General features: G+C 37.0%; 1 pseudogene; it reads right to left on the reverse strand.

Annotated features, from left to right (window-relative positions):
- Window positions 1–19,136, reverse strand: part of LOC150004421 (uncharacterized) — a 177,688-nt pseudogene that overhangs the window by 69,090 nt on the left and 89,462 nt on the right.

Below are 19,136 nucleotides of genomic sequence, written 5' to 3' on the forward strand. Positions count from 1 at the left end.
CGAAAAAACACTGAACAAGACTGAAGAAGTTCTAAGACAGCTGCAGGACAACATGAAACAATAATATATGTATCATATAAATTCCAGAAGGAGAAGAAGAAGAACAAGGGATAGCAAACCCGTTTGAAAAACTAATGACAGAAAACTTCCCTAACATGAAGAGAGAAAGAGTCACGCGAGTCCAGGAAGCACAGAGGGTCCCAATGAAGATGAACTCCAACAGGCCCAATTCAAGACACATCATAATTAAAACGGCAACTTTGAAAGACAAAGAGAGAATCCTAAAAGCAGCAAGAGAGAAACAGCTAATAACATACAAGGGAGCTCCAATAAGGCTATCATCAGATTTCACAGCAGAAACACTATAAGCCAGAAGGGAATGGCAAAAAATATTCCAAGCAATGAAAAACAAAGGCCTACAACCAAGAATCCTCCACCCAGCAAGGCTCTCATTCAAAATGGGAGGTGAAATACAGAATTTCCAAGACAAAAGAATGCTAAAAGAATACATCTCCACCAAACCAGCATTGCAAGAGATGCCAAAGGGTCTGCTTTAAAAAGATGAAGAAACAGAGGGAGACAGAGAGGAACACGAGTACAAAGGGGGAAAACGACAATATATCAGTACTTATCGGTAATAACCTTAAATGCAAATGGATTAAATGCTCCAATCAAAAGACATAGGGTAGCTGAATGGATTAGAAAGCATGACCCACATATATGCTGTCTGCAAGAGACCCATCTTAGAACAAACGATCTACACAGACTGAAAGTGAAGGGATGGCAAAAAGTATTTCAGGCAAATGGACATGAAAAAATACTGAGGTAGCAATAGTTATATCAGAAAAAACAGATTTCACAGCAAAGGCCATAAAAAGAGACAAAGAAGGACATTTCATAATACTTAAGGGAAAAATCCATCAGGAACATATAACCCTTATAAATATATATGCACCCAACTTAGGAGCACCCATATATGTAAGAAAAATTTTGAAAGACTTCAAGAAAGATATAGACAGCAATACACTCATACTAGAGGACTTTAACACCCCATTGTCAACAATGGACAGATCTTCAAAGAAAAGAAACACCAAAGATATTGAGGAACTGAACAACACTCTAGATCAAATGGACTTAGTTGATATATATAAAACTATTTACCCCAAAGAAGCAAAATATACATTCTTCTCAAGTGTACATGGAACATTTTCAAAGATAGACCACATGGTAGAACACAAATAAAGCCTCAACAAATTCAAGGAAATTGAAATTATATCAAGCATCTTCTCAGATCACAATGGCTTAAAATTGAGAATCAACCTCAAGGAAAAAACTCAAAAACATTCAAACTCATGGAGAATGAATAACATGCTATTAAATAGTAAATGAGTTAACAATGACATCAAGGAAGAAATCAAAAAGTTTCTGGAAAATAATAATGAACACACAACAACCCCAAGCCTATGGGATACAGCAAAAGCAGTCCTGAGAGGAAAGTTCATAGCAATACAGGCCTACCTTAAAAAGCTAGAAGAATCTCTAATAAAAATTTCAACCCTAGAGCTATAAGAACTAGAAGAAGAACAACAAGCAAAGCCCAGATCAAGTAGAAGGAAGGAAATCATCAAGATCAAAGCACAATTAAATAACATAGAGACTAAACTAACAATTCAAAAGATCAACATCTGTAGGAGCTAGTTCTTTGAAAAGATAAACAAAATTGACAAGCCTTTAACCAGACTCATCAAGAAAAAAAGAGAGAGGACCCAAATAAATAAAATGAGAAATGAAAAAGGAGAAATCACAACTGATATCACAGAAATACAAAGGATTGTAAGAAATTATTACAAATAACTGTATGGCAAGAAATTTGACAAACGAGAGGAAATGGACAAATTCCTGGAAACTTATAGTCTTCCCAAACTGAATCAAGAAGAAGCAGAAAGTCTGAATAGACCAATAAAAACTAGTAAAATTGAAGCAGTAATCAAAAAATTCCCGGCACACAAAAGCCCTGAACTGGATGGCTTCACAGGTGAATTCTACAAAACATTTAGGAAAGAACTAACTCCTAACCTCCTCAGACTATTCCAAAAGATCCCAGAAGAGAAAAGACTCCCAAACTCGTTCTTTGAAGCCAGTGTTACCCTAATTCCAAATCCAGATCAAGACACAACAAAGAAAGAAAACTATAGGCCAATATCGCTGATGAACATAGATGCTAAAATCCTCAATAAAATATTGGCAAACTGGATCTAGCAACAGAGAAAGACCATACACCACGATCAAGTGGCATTCATCCCAGGGATGCAAGGATGGTTTGTACTCACAAATGAATAAATGTAATACACCACATAAAGCAAATGAAAGACAAAAATCACATGATCATATCAATAGATGCAGAAAAAGCACTTGATAATATACAAAACCCATTTATAATGAAAACTCTCAGCAAAATGGGAATAGAGGAAGCATACCTCAACATAATACAGGCCATATACGAGAAACCTGAAGCCAACATCATACTCAATGGACAAAAACTGAAAGCATTCCCCCTCAGATCAGGAACAAGAAAAGGGTTTCCCCTCTCTCCACTCCTATTCAACATAGACTTGGAAGTTCTAGTCACAGCAATCAGAGAAGAAAGGGAAATAAAAGGCATCCAAATTGGATAAGAGGAAGTAAAACTGTCATTATTTGCAGATGACATGATAGTATACATAGAAAACCCTATAGAGTCCACGAAAAAACTACTCGACCTAATAAGTGATTTCGGCAAAATAGCAGGGTACAAAGTCAATATTCAGAAATTGAAGGCATTTCTGTACACCAACAATAAAATCTCAGAGATAGAAACTGAAAGAAAAATCCCATTTACCATAGCAATAAGAAAAATAAAGTACCTAGGAATAAACTTAACCACACAGATAAAAGATCTGTACTCAGAAAACTACATAACACTGAAGAAAGAAATTAAGGATGATACAAATAAGTGGAAGTGTATACCATGCTCATGGATGGAAAGAATCAACATCATTAAAATGTCCATACTACCCAAAGCAATTTATAGATTCGATGCAATTTCTAATAAAATACCAATGACATTTTTAACAGGCCTAGAACAAATACTTCAAAAATTTATATGGAACCAAAAAAGAACCCGAATAGCCACAGCAATTTTGAGGAAGAAGAACACAGTAGGAGGAATCACAATACCAGACATCAAACTATACTACAAGGCCACAGTAATCAAAACAGTCTGGTATTGGCATAAGAACAGACATATAGATCAGTGGAACAGAATAGAGAGCCCAGAAATAAACCCAAGCCTCTATGGTCAACTAATATTTGATAAAGGAGGAAGAAACATAAAATGGAATGAGAAGAGCCTCTTCAACAAATGGTTTTGGGAGAACTGGACAGGGACATGCAAAAAAATGAAACTAGATCACCAACTTACACCATACACCAGAATAAACTCAAAATGGATCAAAGACTTAAATGTAAGCCGTGGTATCATAAAAGTTCTAGAAGAAAATATAGGCAGGAAAATTTCAGATATCCCACGTAGCAACATTTTCACAGATATATCTCCTAAGGCAAGAGAAATAAAAGAAAGAATAAACAAATAGGACTACATCAAACTATGTTTATAGCTGCACTATTTATAATAGCCAAGTGCTGGAAACAACATAAGTGCCCATCTGTAGAGGAGTGGATCAAAAAACTGTTGTACATTTACACAATGGAGTACTATGTAGCAGAAAGAAAGAAGGAACTTGTACCATTTGCAACAACATGGATGGAACTAGAGAGAATTATGCTTAGCGAAATAAGCCAGGCAACAAAAGAAAATTACCTTATGCTGTCATCTATTACAGGAAACTAATGAACAACACAAACAAATGAGCAAAATTGAACCACAGGTATGTAAACAAGGAGTAACAAGGGGGGAGGTGGAAGGGAGAGAAGGGGGTAAAAAGGGGAAGGGTCTAGTCAAAGAACATGTACAGATGACCCACGGATATGGACAACTGACTGGAGACTGAATGTGGGAGAAGGAGGGACAGGGTGCAGAGAAGCAAGAGGGGGAAAAAAGTGGGACAACTGTAATGAAAAAAGAAATTTAGTGGGGGGGAAATGAAAATATGAAGAATGGAAATGCCAGTTCAGTGAATATTAACAGGACAAGGATTTTCCTTTAACTGTATATTTTTCTCCCTAGCTGATCCCTCCAGAGTTTGGCATTCTAAAGAAGTAAGTAATGACATAAGGTTCTTTGCATAGAACTAATAAGACCAGTTGTTAATAGAAGTTTTTTTGACCAAGACGTTGACTGGAATGTCATGCCTAAAGGAGACATGCTTGGGCTCTGGTTGTTACCAAAAAGCCCTGAGGAACTGGGAATGAATTTTGAAGGTAATAAAAGCCCACGAGATAAAAGGCCTGGTACTGTGCTTGGTTGTGTGGTCCAGAGCAATCTTTCCAGGGAAAAAAATGAAGGTTATTTCCCAAAAAGATGGCTAGAAGGGAACTTAAGGCACGATGGAAAACCAGAAGGACTTGGAAATGACAAGTGTGTACAGGCAAGGCTAAATGCCGTGTATGTCGCTCAGCTTCTGTGCCTAGAAGGGCAGACTGAAGGTTACTCTAAATGTTCCTTGCATAAGTTCCAGCAAAGCAGAAATAGAGATCATAAGTGACCATTTGCTGCTCTTCTTGTGTTTATGCAAATGAACAGGATAAGTTAAAAATGGACTTAATGCAGTCCCTTTAATGACAAAGAGGGTAATCTTAGGGAGAAAAATCATTATTCAAGGAAAATCACAATAATCAGTGGTAGACTATAAAATAGTGCAGCTAACCGTCTTTAAAGTATTTTTTCATTTAAAATTTGTTTTCATTTGAAAGTTAAACTATGTCTGTGATATCATCAAAGATGTTTAGTTTACAGGCAAGAAGAATGTTAAACGCTTTGCAACTGAATGTCTTTCTGATAAGACAGTCTTACAGATTTAGAGAATTTTTTGTGGGTTATGTTATATAAATTAACGTGTTTTCTGTTTTCAAAGGGCATAAGCCTATGATCTCATTACCTGAGTGATTATCTGTACGTATAGGCCTCACTTAATCCTCTCTGCAGCACTGCCTCCGAGACTCAACAGTTTGGCTGAACTAAGTGGCTGGGTTGGTGAAGTATGGGGTGGTCTGCAGGCTTCACTTTAAAACTGGTTTCTCTTTTCTAGCCTAATGGCTTAGACAGAAAGGGCCCAGAAGTCTGAGAGGGGGCAAACCTAAAATATTTCCCTCAGCCCAAACTAAGTATAGTGGGCAAAATGGTTTTGGACAGGTGAATGGGCCTGGCACACCTTCCTCCAAAGAAGCCCTTCTTTTCCCTAATGTGGTACATTGAAAAATTAATACCTGCATTTTGTCTTCTAGTGGTTATGTATTGAGTGATGCCTTTTAACCCTATTGCCAAAACTGTTGCCCCCAGAATACAACAAGGATTCCAGCCTGTTAAACCAAGCATGCCGTTGTCCAGGGACAGCCAACTGACCTGGAGTCTGCATGATTCTTCCCCATGTGGGAAGGCCACCCTCCCCTCCACACCCCCACTATTATTAGGGATTTCTGGACCCAAGGGTAGGTAGGATGATGACCATGTCCAGCTTGAAGCAGCTAGAGGAGCTTGAGACCTTCACCCATTGTCCATTATAAGATTATAAAGGGTCTTATGTCTGAGAGGGAAGGATTGTTATTTTTTATTGTTAAAATAATTAATTATTCATTTATTTATTTTAAAAAAAGAAGAAAAATAAATGAAATGGTGAAGCAGGAGACCTTGTATGTATGACCGATGTACATGGACTTGGGGGGGATTGCTGCGGGAGGGGGTGCTGGTTGGAGGGGAGCAAGGGGAAAAATTTGGAACTATTGTAACAATATAATCAATAAAATATACTAAGAAAATTTAAAAATAAAGAAATAAAATTTTTCCTTTAGTATGAGAAATAAGACAAAGGCGTCAGCTTTTACCACTCTTATTCAACATAGTACTGGAAGCTCTAGTCACAGTAACCAGACAAGAAATGGAAATAAAAGGCACACAAATTGGAAAGGAGGAAGTAAAACTGTCATTATTCACAGACAACATATGGTGTACATTAAAACCTTATAGTCTCCACCAAAAAAACTACTATAGCTAATAAGTGAATTTGGCAAAGTAGTGGGATACAAAGACATTTAGAAATTGAGGGCAATTTTATACATCAACAATGAAATATCAAAAAGAAAAATTCAGAAAAATATTCCACTTATTTAGCAATAGAAAAATAAAGTCTAAAAACAAATTTAACCAAGGAGGTAAATAACCTGTACTTGAAAAATTGTGGAACACTGAAGAAAGAAATGAAGGAATATATAAATAAATGAAAGCATGTATCATGTTCATGGACTAAATGAATTAACATCCTTTAAATGTCCATACTACCCAAAGCAATCTATAGATTTAACACAATTTCTATTAAAATACCTATGGGATATTTCACAGATCTAGAACAAATATTTCAAAAATTTATGTGGAACCAAAAACAACTCTGAATAGCCTCAGCGATCTTGAGAAAAAGAGCAAAGTAGGAGGGATCACAATACCTGATATCAAACAATACTATAAGTCCACTGTAATCAAAATGATCTGGTACTGGCATAGAACAGATACATAGATCAAGGAATAGAAAAAATATCCAATAAATAAAGCCATATCTCTATGGTCAATTAATATTTGACAAAGGAGGAAGGAGCATAAAATGGAGTGAAAATAGCCTCTTCCACAAACGGTTTTGGGAAAACTGGACTGGAACGTGCAAAAAACATGAAACTAGACCACCAACTTACACCATACATGAGAATAAATTTAAAATGGATAAAAGACATATATAAGTTATGACAGCATAAAAGTCCTAGAAGAAAACATAGGCAGTAACATTTCAGATATCCCACGTCACAATATTTTTGCCAATATATACCCTAGGACAAGGGAAATAAAGGAAAAAAAATAAACAAATGGGATTACATCAAACTGAAAAGCTTTTACACATCTAAAGAAACCATTATCAAAATGAAAAGGGAACTGACCATATGGAAGAACATATTTGCCAATGATACATTAGACAAGGGTTTGATCTTCAAAATACATAAAGAACTCATATGACTCAACACTAAGACAAACAATCCAATTAAAAAATGGGCAAAAGACCTGAATAGACACTTCTCCAAGGAGAACATACAGAGGGCCAATAGGCATATGAAAGGATGCTCAGAGAGATGCAAATTAAAACCACAATGAGATACCACCTCACACCAGTCAGAATGGCCAACATTAAAAAATCTACAAACAACAAATGCTGATGATGATGTGGAGAAAAGCGCACTGTTGCTGGAATGCAGACTGATGCAGCCAATGTGGAAAACAGTATGGAATTTCCTCAAAAACTAGAAATGGAACTGCCTTTTGACCCGGCAAATTTGCTGCTGGGAATATACCCTAAGAATCCCAAATCATCAATTGAAAGGAACTTATGCACTCCTGTGTTCACAGCAGCACTATTTACAATAGCCAACTGCTGGAAACAGCCTAAGTGCCCACCAGTAGATGAGTGGATCAAAAAACTGTAGTACATTTACCCAATGGAATACTACACAGCAGAAATAAGGAATTCCTCCTTTTTGCAAGAGCATTGATGGTACTGGTGAGTATTGTGCTAAGTGAAATAAGCCAGTCAGTGAAAGACAAATAGAACATGATTTCACCTATAAGAGGAATCTAATGAACAAAACAGAACCACAGGCAGGGAAACATGGAACAGATTGACAGTGATCAGAGGGGAGGTGAGAGAGGGATAATGGTGTAAAGAAGGGGAAGGGACTTGTTAAACAACATGTATGAGTGACCCATGGACATGAACAAGTGTGGATATTGCTTGTGAAAGCAGGAGTGGACAGGACAGAGGAGGGTAAAGGGGGGAAAACTGGGACAGCTGTAAAAGGATAACAAGAAAAAAATTTTTTAATAAAAATAAAATGAGCAAATTTACAGAAAAAAAAGTTCAATTAATGAAGAGTATAGCCAGGTGTATACATTATTTGGGGAGTGAAGAGACCAAAGAATGTGGAAGAAAGCAGAGCTGAGTATAGTTTGTACTTTATTAAAATGAAGAGTTAGTGTTACTAAAAGTATAGTAAAAATTTAATAAAGCTTGCCTTTAAAACAAGTATGTTTCTTAGCTGATCGCTGTATTTTGTCAGCAGGGCTCTTATTTATTGGTACAAGTATTATAGTTATAAAAACTAAAGCAAATTTGTTATACACTATTACAGGCAGGGCTACGTCTTCTCTAGTTCCATCATAAGAGAAGTTTGAAAAGAGGCACACTGCATGGAGCCTTGGACTATGAAACAGGAACATCAAGGTTAACCTGAGTCTGCATGCTGAATATATAAAGAGCATTACACACACACACGTGTGTGTGTGTGTGTTTAAACATGTTATGATAGACATACATATAAAAGGATATGAATGTATATGTCTATAAAAAAGAATGTAATTACAAACATAAGAAAGCTAGCCTAGCTCTTGCCACACAAGAGTCAAAAATACTAGTCCATCTCCTCTCTGCTTTTCTTGCTGATATTATTACAATAACAGGAAATTCACCTTTTGCCAGAATAGTATCACTTTTTCCTATGATTTACAGAGTATGTAGGAGCCTCTGGATTCATGGAAAGGTGCTTTAAAATTTCAATTTTCTTAGCAATAATGTTCCAGTGCAAAACATTTCTAAAACCAGGCTTGGAATTTTTAACAGAAACACTGGGAAACTAGAGACCACTACAGAATGTTTGAGCCCCCAATTTTAGGAGTCACATGGACAAAAGTAACTGACCTGTAAGTCTTTAGCCAGGAAGTCCTTACTTTAAATAGATTTTCACTGATGTTAAGAAAAAAAAGGAACAAGATTACCTTTGCAGGTCTCAAAGATTATAAATACCTCAGACCATGTGGTGGAGTTGATATTAGTCTGGTACACATTGGTACAGCCACACCCATTTTTTAATTACTGAAATACATCTATTTTAGATGGTAAATAGCTGCAATGTGAGCCTGCCAGTTCCTCTCTGGTACTCTTGACTGCTCCACATGGGAGAGACTCTGGAGGTCACAGTTCATTCTTGGGGTTGTTGGCTGAGAACTGAATCCCAGCAGAACAAATTGTATTCTGATAACATTGCCAGCCAATGCCTCATCCTCATCTTAGACCCCCAAGCCTCCTTCACTCCTCGCTCTTCCCCAAAGCTGCGCTTGGGAAACTGCAGTATACTGAACTAACTGGTTGTTAAATGCAAGATTTTGACTAATGTAAACCTGTTATTTCTGGTTTACCCTTTTAGATAAACTTCACCCCTTACCAGGCTCTTTTCCTTTTGTTACCTGCTTCTGTTAACCAAAGAAGAGGATTAAACTGGGATAAAGAACAAAAAGCATTTATCTGAGCAAAAATTATTGTAATCTAGAAGTCACAGATTCAGTAACATAAACTGTGCTCTGAACAGAACAAAGAAAGACAGTGTTTTATAAAGGTGAAATCTACAAATGTGGCTCCCCTTTAGGTCCTCCATGCAAATGAAGGATTCCGGCTAGATTAACTGGGATTGGTTAGTTCCAACATGCCAACAGGGAAGCAACAACTACATGGACAAAGTAAAACCATTGTGTCCCTGGAGCAGTTGTTCCAAGATATTTAAAATGACTCAGTCTTGTGCTGAGTTTAGCAACAGGTTAGCAACTTAAAAGCAGCTCTGAAAACTGAGCCACAAGACCTCCACAGGTCCCACTTTTTCAATGGCTTCCTGACTCTATTTTAAGTGAGTTTCTTAGCAATGTTTATTCCATTTTATTTTCTCCATTACCACTTCATGCATGTGTGTTGTCTTACAAGGTCTTAGAGGAATAAACTGGATAAATTATGCGCAATGAGGATGTGATATACTCATTTCAAAAAGCCTAAAGAATCTCTGCATTGTGCTCTGAAATGGCCTAAATCTTTTATTCAGATATTCTAAATATCAGATTTCATCTAATCTGGATTTTTCATCAAAAAGTAAACAAATGTCTCTGCTTTTTTCAAGTTATTAAATATCTTCAAGAAGTAAAACTTGGGTTTGAAATTCCAATATATGATTGTCTGCCTTAGTTCCAAAGTGCACAGGAAGTCCTGCACCTAGCTTTTCATCCTGTGATGTCCATCAGGAAGGGGAAAGGAATGGGGGTTCCTGCTGTTGATGCAAAGGCCATAACAGACTGAGAGGACACAATTTCAGACTCAATGATTCACCTGACAAGTTGTCAACAAGACTGGTTCTAAGAGACTTGTCATGTGTAAGTTTCAAAGTATCTTCCTGTGCTCACCAAGTTCTTCCATTTGAATCCAAAGACTTTCCTTTTCCTCAGATTCATCAGACAGAGCTGACTCACCTACAGTACGAACAAGAAGAAGAAGAAAAAGAAAAAAAATGAGTGTTTAGTGTAGGGCAGAAAGATTCAAGATTCTGCTATACACTTGCAGAGGAAATATAGTCACTTGGAGGGACAAAACAAACATCACGCTGAGAAAGAAATGGAAGAGACAGACAGGGCCGACAGACTGGTGAGGGAGAGATGGAAGAACCATGAAAATCATCATCCAATTTGAGTAAAAGACAGCTAAATAGAAAGTGACTAAGCACTGAGCTGTCCCTTTGGTTGCCATCTAGGGAGAATACAAATTTCTAATTTTCCAGCATTGGCCCGTTCTCACTTTGGAGTAACATTTATCTGTACCCCTACAAACTCCCTAAAATGACTTCGAAACACACCCCAAAACATGTCTTCAGTAATACGCTATCTGTTTCATGGTCCACTTACCAGTTTAAAGACCCTAAGTCAGACACTGTTTCTTAAGCATGACTTCCTCAACTTCCTCTTCTTTGAAGTGGGATATAGCCCACTTCACAATGCTCTGTTGTATCCATCAAGGATGCTAATTAAATGTGTGTGCATGTGCTTTCCTCTTCTGTACTCTGAACATCAGTGCAGATTCACCAGTCTACACAAAGGTAAGGACACAGAGAACCATGAATATCTGTTTTTCCTCTTCCCACCCTCAAAAGTTCATGCAAATTCTTCCAAATAGCCATAGCCACACTAGTAAGGTGAAGGGTAGTGGGAGCACCTCTGAGTTTATCCAAAAGGTACAGTTTAAACTAAACTGTTTCACACAAGAACAGATAAACAGAGCATTAAGGGGGCAAGCTAAATGTATAGTCTTATGCTGCTCAACCATAAGAAAATGATGAACATATAAAACATGTTATGTTCATTGTCTCCCACATCCTCTCCTGAGTTTCAAGATATTAGAGAAGAACCCCTAATGTTTAAAATTTAAGATTATTTCCTTATGTTTAAAAGTACAGGGTTTCCATTGGTGGAAATTCAGGGACCTAAAGAAGCAGTAAGGAAATATTATTGAGCTGAGACTTTCTAGTGCCTTGGTTCTCAAAGCATTGTTTGCGGAGTGACTCATAACAGCTGGTTGATTATTAGAAATGCAGGCACACAGGTACCACTGCAGTGTGAGTTAGAATCTACTTTCTAACACAATTCCCATGTGATTTGTATACACATTATGTTTCAGAATCAGTGTCTAAAGGGTAATGATCCCTCTTCAATCATATATCAAGCATTCAGCTGCCCTCCCCACTCATTAAAGACACCAGTCACAGGAAATCACCATATATCACATCCAATTTCCAGAATGTTCACAGATTAAAACTAAAATAGAAAATACCCCAGAAGTGCTATTCTCATATCTATTATTGGCAAATGTCTTAAACATGTGCTGAGAAAAATAAGAGCAGATGCATACTGTTCCATCACACTGGCCATGCTTAATCCTCAAATACATCCGTGCATTTTTCACACTTTCAAACATGCAAATCCCAGCGCTGATTTTATACATTTTCCAGTAGGACTTTTCAGACTGGCTTCCCACTCCAGTGCAACTCCCATCCTGCTGGAGACACGGGGCCTGGCAAAGGCTCATAGCAAGTATAACCATAGCACTGTTGAGGAACACACCCGTCAGAGCAACAGACAGAATAGAAAAGCAACAAATAACAAGCTCATGTTTTGCTAGAGGAATATGGCAATAGAATCCATTCTCTTACAGAAGTTGCAGTGATCAGGATCTTACCAGGAGCTTCATGGTTTAAAATGAGCAAAAGGAAAAAATGAGTGACTATACTGCAATGCAAAATGGAACAAAACTAAAGGAAGTTATCTGGTAGACTCCTAATTTACATCAATCATTATTTATTGAGAGTGTAAAAGTCAGCATCAACTGCTACAGAGATTTAAAAAGATACAAAACAAAAACATTTCTCTTAAGAAATTTACAATCACTACTAAAAAATAGTTTTAATATTAATACAAAGCAGAATACTCTGCTACCAGAGTACCTGAATAAAATGCATTGTATAAATATTAGTTAAATGTATTTATGTAGAAATAAATAAATGAAAGAAAGGAAATATCAAATACAACTAAGGTATATTTAAGTAAATCTTATGCAAACAACATCTTAAAAGGAAGACATAAAAAATTCTTGAAAGTTAATTAGAACAATGTAGAAAAATTAATAAAATACATACATACAAAAGTCACAAAAGACAAAATCCAAATGGTTAATAAACATAAGGAAAGGTAATTCATACTACTAATTAAAAAATAAATAAAGTTAAAATCAGATGTTTATTCCTCTAGAAAATTGTCAGGTATTTGTTTTTTAAGGACCATACTCAACACTGGGGTCAATGACTGCCAAAGGGAGTTAGGTAGTAAAGAATTTAACTTTACAGAAAGGTCTGGCTTATGCCCTGAACTTCAGAGAGTTAATCTCTAAACCTTTAATGTAATGTTTGATAAGGGTGTTTTTGTTTGTTTGAGTACCTTGGTCTCAGAGAAGGAAAACTCTGACTCCAAAAAACCTCCGCTGCCTTGCGGCATACCTCTTCAGGGGAAACGCTAAGGGAGTAAACCCCGACAGAAAATCCGGAGCCGGAGTCCCTAAGGCGGTTTGACGTTGTAGTCAACACCGGCAACTCCTGCGGCGCACCTGAAGCCAAGCTGTATTGACTCCGTCTTTCCCTTGGACCCTTCAGCTGCGAAGAGCGGGGGGGTCTGCTGCATGGGCAACAGCAGACCCTCCATATCACCCTGCCCAGGCTCTGTAGCTTCAGCGTCATCGCAAGATGTCGATTCAACACGAGAGGAGACAGATACGATGTCACTCCCGAGTCGGACTGCACAGCCATTCTCGGCGGTGCAGATAGACTCTTAAGAAGCTACACCATCGTCTCTCGAGACGGACGGCTGCCGACGACGACGAGTACCTTGGTCTAGCCACATAGTAAAAACTGTGATTCAGGGTAAGGACTTTGACTCACAAGGTGTCTGTTGACCTTCTGAGAGGCTGGACACTGAGATCAGCCACATGTACTCCCTACATGATGAAACTCCTAAAGACTCTTGAGCACCAAGGTTCAGGTGATATTGCTTCCCTGGTTGGCAATACTGTATGCATACTGTCACATATTAATTCTGAGAAAGTAACACTGTCCTGAATCCATGGGAAGAGAACAACACTTGGTACTTTTTCTAGACTTTGCCCTGTGTATCTATTCCCTCAGCTGATTTTAACCTATATCCTTCTCTGTAATAAACCTTAACCATGAGTATAACACAGTTCAGTGAGTTCAGATTTCTCTAGTGGTCAGCAGTGAAAATGGTATGTGAACTCTTTCCTCTAACTTCACAGTTGGCTTTAATTTTCTAGGATTAAAAATTAGTATAGTTATGGAATAAAATTTGGCAGTATGTCTCTATAGTCTTAAATATTTCATATTCTGATCCTTAAATTCAATTTTAAATGAGTTAAGCTAAGAAAACAATAAAATATGTAGAGATGGTAAAAAGAAGAGACAAAGATTGAATAAATGTAACAAATATATATTGAATGGCAAGAAGATCTATATGGTTTTTTCCATAAAATAGACAATAATTTTTTTTTCTGAGTTTCACAGTGAATTACAAAGAAACAAAATAGGAAATAAATGTGAACGGTAAAGTCCCATATATTTCCTTTAGTGTGTCACGTGTAGCAGAGTAGCAGAGTACCCAAAAGACAATAGCGTTCCTGAAACCAGTGTTTGCTCTTTTGTCTGTTGTATAAACTCGAAAGTTCACTGAAGCATACAATGGAGCAGAACAACAATGGCACAGCAAGGGCATAATTCCATCTGTTGAAATCGTTTGATAACATGTATATGTTGGTTAGAATGTTCAATGTACATTTCTTCTATGTACTTGACAACTGTTGCTGGCCTCTTTCAAAACACAGTTTTTCTGAGTTAATGAGTAAGGGCAACAGGAACTTTTTGAAAGACATACATGAGAAACAAGATAACATCTAATATCTTCAGTTCAAGAGCTACATCTGTACTTCCAGTAGTATATGCGTTAGTCTCCACGGAAAACAAGATATGTCCAGAAATGGCTATCTCTCTTTTTGCCTTCTATGGCAATGCCACAGGTGATTATCTCACACAATGAACGCCATCACCACACGGACACAGAAGAGAAAGCTCTAACTTCCGTTATAATTGCTAGAAATGTTCATGTTCTCTCCTGTTTCAAAGAATGATTCTTTACCAAATAGAATTTATACACTATGAGTCTTTTTTTTTTTTTTTTTTTTGGTTATTCAATTACAGTTGTCCGATTTTTCCCCCATTTCTCCCCCCTCCCAGCCCATCCCTTCTCCCACAATTATATCCCTCCACGTTGTCCATGTCCATGAGTCATTCATATACGTTCCTTGACTAGACCCTTCTCTTACTTATCCCCCTTCTCTCCCTCCCCCCTCCCCCCTACTGACTACTATTCTAGTCTTTGCCTATTTAGTTCATTTGTTTGTGTTGCTCTTGAGTTTCCTGTATTAGGTGATATCATATGGTATTTTTCTTTCTTTGCCTGGCTTATTTCACTAAGCATAATTCTCTCTAGTTCCATCCACATTGTCGCAAATGGCAGGAGTTCCTTCTTTCTTTCTGCTACATAGTATTCCATTGTGTAGATGTACCACAGTTTTTTGATCGACTCATCTACAGATGGGCACTTAGGCTGTTTCCAGCTCGTAGCTATTGTAAACAGGGCTGTTATGAACATAGGGGTGCATAAGTTTTTTTGAATTAGGGTTTTAGGATTTTTCAGGTATAATCCTAGCAGTGGAATCACTGGTTCAAATGGCAGTTCCATTTTTAGTTTTTTGAGGTAATTCCATACTGTTTTCCATAGTGGCTGCACCAGTCTGCATTCCCACCAACAGTGCAGTAGGGTTCCTGTTTCTCCACATCCTCGCCAGCATTTGTTGTTTGTTGATTTGTTGATGATGGCCATTCTGACACGTGTAAGGTGGTATCTCATTGTGGTTTTTACTTGCATCTCTCTGATGGCCAATGATGTTGAGCATTTTTTCATGTGCCTATGGACCTTCTGTATGTCCTCTTCGGAGAAGTGTTTGTTCAGGTCCTTTGCCCATTTTTTAATTGGGTTGTTTGTTTTCTTGATGTTGAGTTATATAAGCTCTTTATATATTTTGGAGATCAGTCCCCTGTCTGTGATATCATTGGCAAATATGTTCTCCCATATGGTTGGTTTCCTTTTCATCTTGCTGATGTTTTCTTTTGATGAGCAGAAACTTTTTAGTTTGATGTAGTCCCATTTGTTTATTTTTTCCTTTATTTCTCTTGCCTTAGGAGATGTATCCGTGAAGATATTGTTACGTGTGATATCTGAAATTTTCCTGCCTATGTTTTCCTCTAGGACTTTTATGGTATCACGACTTACATTTAAGTCTTTAATCCATCTTGAGTTTATTCTCCTGTGTGGTGTAAGTTGGTGGTCTAGTTTCATTTTTTTGCACGTCCCTGTCCAGTTCTCCCAGCACCATTTGTTAAAGAGGCTCTTCTCACTCCATTTTATGTTCCTTCCTCCTTTATCAAAGATTAGTTGACCATAGAGGCCTGGGTTTATTTCTGGGCTTTTAATTCTGTTCCAGTGATCTATATGTCTGTTCTTATGCCAATACCAGACTGTTTTGATCACAGTGGCTTTGTAGTATTGTTTGATGTCTGGTATTGTGATTCCTCCTGCTGTGTTCTTCTGTTTCAAGATTGCTTTTGCTATTCGGGGTCTTTTTTGGTTCCATATGAATTTTTGGAGGATTTGTTCTAGGTCAGTGAAATATGTCATTGGTATTTTAATAGGGATTGCACTGAATTTGTAAATTGCTTTGGGTAGTATGGCCATTTCGATGATGTTGATTCTTCCCATCCAAGAACACGGTATTTGCCTCCATTTATTTGTATCTTCCTTAATTTCTTTCTTCAATGTTGCATAATTTTCAGTGTACAGGTCTTTTATCTCTTTGGTTAAGTTTATTCCTAGGTACTTTATTTTTCATGTTGCTATAGTAAATGGTATTTTCTTTTTTGCTTCTGTCTCTGATATTTTATTGTTGGTGTAGAGAAATGCCTTAGATTTCTGTATATTTATTTTGTACCCTGCTATTTTGCCAAATTCACTTATTATATCAAGTAGTCTTTTAGTGGATTTTATAGGGTTTTCTAGGTATACTATCACGTCGTCTGCAAATAGTGATAGTTTTACTTCTTCTTTCCCAATTTGGATGCCTTTTATTTCTTTGTCTTGTCTGATTGCTGTGGCTAGGACTTCCAACACTATGTTGAATAGAAGTGGAGAGAGTGGACAGCCTTGCCTAGTTCCTGATGTCAGGGGGAATGCTTTCAGTTTTTGTCCATTGAGTATGATGTTGGCCTCAGGCTTCTCATATATAACCTTAATGATGTTAAGGTATGCTTCCTCTATTCCCATGTTGCTGAGTGTTTTCAACATAAATGGGTGTTGTACTTTATCAAATGCTTTTTCTGCATCTATAGATATGATCATGTGATTTTTCTCTTTCATTTTGTTTAGGTGATGTATTATATTTATTGATTTGCGAATATTAAACCATCCTTGCATCCCTGGGATGAATCCCACTTGATCATGGTGTATGATCTTTTTGATGTATTGTTGGATCCTGTTTGCCAAAATTTTATTGAGGATTTTAGCATCAATGTTCATTAGTGATATTGGCCTGTAGTTTTCTTTCTTTGCTGTGTCTTGACCTGGTTTTGGGATTAGGGTAATAGTGGCTTCATAGAAAGAGTTTGGGATTTTTCCATCTTCTTGGATTTTTTGGAATAGTTTGAGGAGGGTAGGAGTTAGTTCTTCCCTAAATGTTTTGTAAAATTCGCCTGTGAAGCCATCCGGTCCAGGGCTTTTGTGTGCAGGGAGATTTTGGATTACTGTTTCAATTTCCTTCTTTGTTATTGGTCTGTTGAGACTTTCTACTTCTTCTTGATTCAGTTTTGGAAGGTTATATGTTTCTAGAAATCTGTCCATTTCAACTAGGTTGTCAAATTTATTGCCATATAGTTGTTTGTAGTAATTTCTTATAATTGTTTGTATTTCTGAGGTATCAGTCGTGATTTCTCCTCTTTCATTTCTGATTTTGTTTATTTGGGTCTTCTCTTTTTTTCTCAATGAGCCTGGCTAGAGGCTTGTCAATTTTGTTTATTTTTTCAAAGAACCAGCTCCTAGTTTTGTTGATTTTTTGGATTGTTCGTTTAGTTTCTACGTCGTTTAATTCTGCTTTGATCTTGATGATTTCCTTTCTTCTTTTTGCCCTAGGCTTTGTTTGTTGTTGCTGTTCTAGTTCTTGTAGCTTTATGGTTAGGTTTTTTATTTGAGATTCTTCTGTTCTTTTCAGATATGCCTGTATTGCTATGAACTTCCCTCTTAAGACTGCTTTTGCTGTGTCCCATAGGTTTTGGGCTGTTGTGTGTTCATTGTCATTAGTTTCTAGAAATTTCTTGATTTCCTCTTTGATGTTATTGTTAACCCATTCATTATTTAAGAGCATGTTATTCATTCTCCATGAGTTTGGGTGTCTTTGATTATTTTCCCTGAGGTTGATTTTTAGTTTCAAGTCATTGTGGTCTGAAAAGATGCTTGATATGATTTCAATTTTCTTGAATTTGTTGAGGCTCATTTTGTGTCCTATTATGTGGTCTATCTTTGAAAATGTCCCGTGTGCCTTTGAAAAGAATGTATATTTTGCTTCTTTGGGGTGGAAAGTTCTATATATATCAGTTAGATCCATGTGGTTTAGTGTGTTGTTCAATGCCTGTATATCCTTGGTGTTTCTTTGCTTGGATGATCTGTTTATTGTTGTTAATGGAGTGTTGAAATCCCCTACTATGAGTGTGTTGTTGTTAATATCCTTCTTGTGGCCTTCTAGTATTTCCTTTATGTATTTGGGTGCTCCTATGTTGGGTGCATATATGTTTATCAGTGTTATATCTTCTTGATGAATCGTTCCTTTAAATATTATGAAATGTCCTTCTTTGTCTCTTTTTATTGCCCTTGCTTTGAAATCCATTTTGTCTGATATGAGGACTGCTACCCCAGCTTTTTTTTTCAGGTCCATTTGCTTGAAATATTTTTTTTATATCCCTTTATTTTCAGTCTATGTAAATCTTTTGTTTTGAGGTATGTTTCTTGTAGACAGCAAATATGTGGGTCCTGTTTTCTTAACCATTCCGTTACCTTATGTCTTTTAATGGGAGCATTTAATCCATTTACATTTAACGTTATTATTGACATGTATTTATTCATTTCCCTTTTGTATCTCTGTTCCTCTACTCTTTTTTTTATTTTTTCTCTTCCTTTTTCTTAGAATATTCCCTTTAGCATCTCTTGCAATGCTGGTTTTGTGGAGATGTATTCTTTTAGTCTTCCTTTGTCTGAGAAACTCCTTATTTCACCTTCAATTTTGAATGAGAGCCTTGCTGGGTAGAGTATTCTTGGATGTAGGCCTTTGTTTTTCATTGCTTGAAATATTTTTGACCATTCC

Source organism: Furipterus horrens, unplaced genomic scaffold (assembly GCF_987537825.1).
Source record: "Furipterus horrens unplaced genomic scaffold, mFurHor1.1.pri manual_scaffold_7, whole genome shotgun sequence".
NCBI classification, from domain to species: domain Eukaryota; kingdom Metazoa; phylum Chordata; class Mammalia; order Chiroptera; family Furipteridae; genus Furipterus; species Furipterus horrens.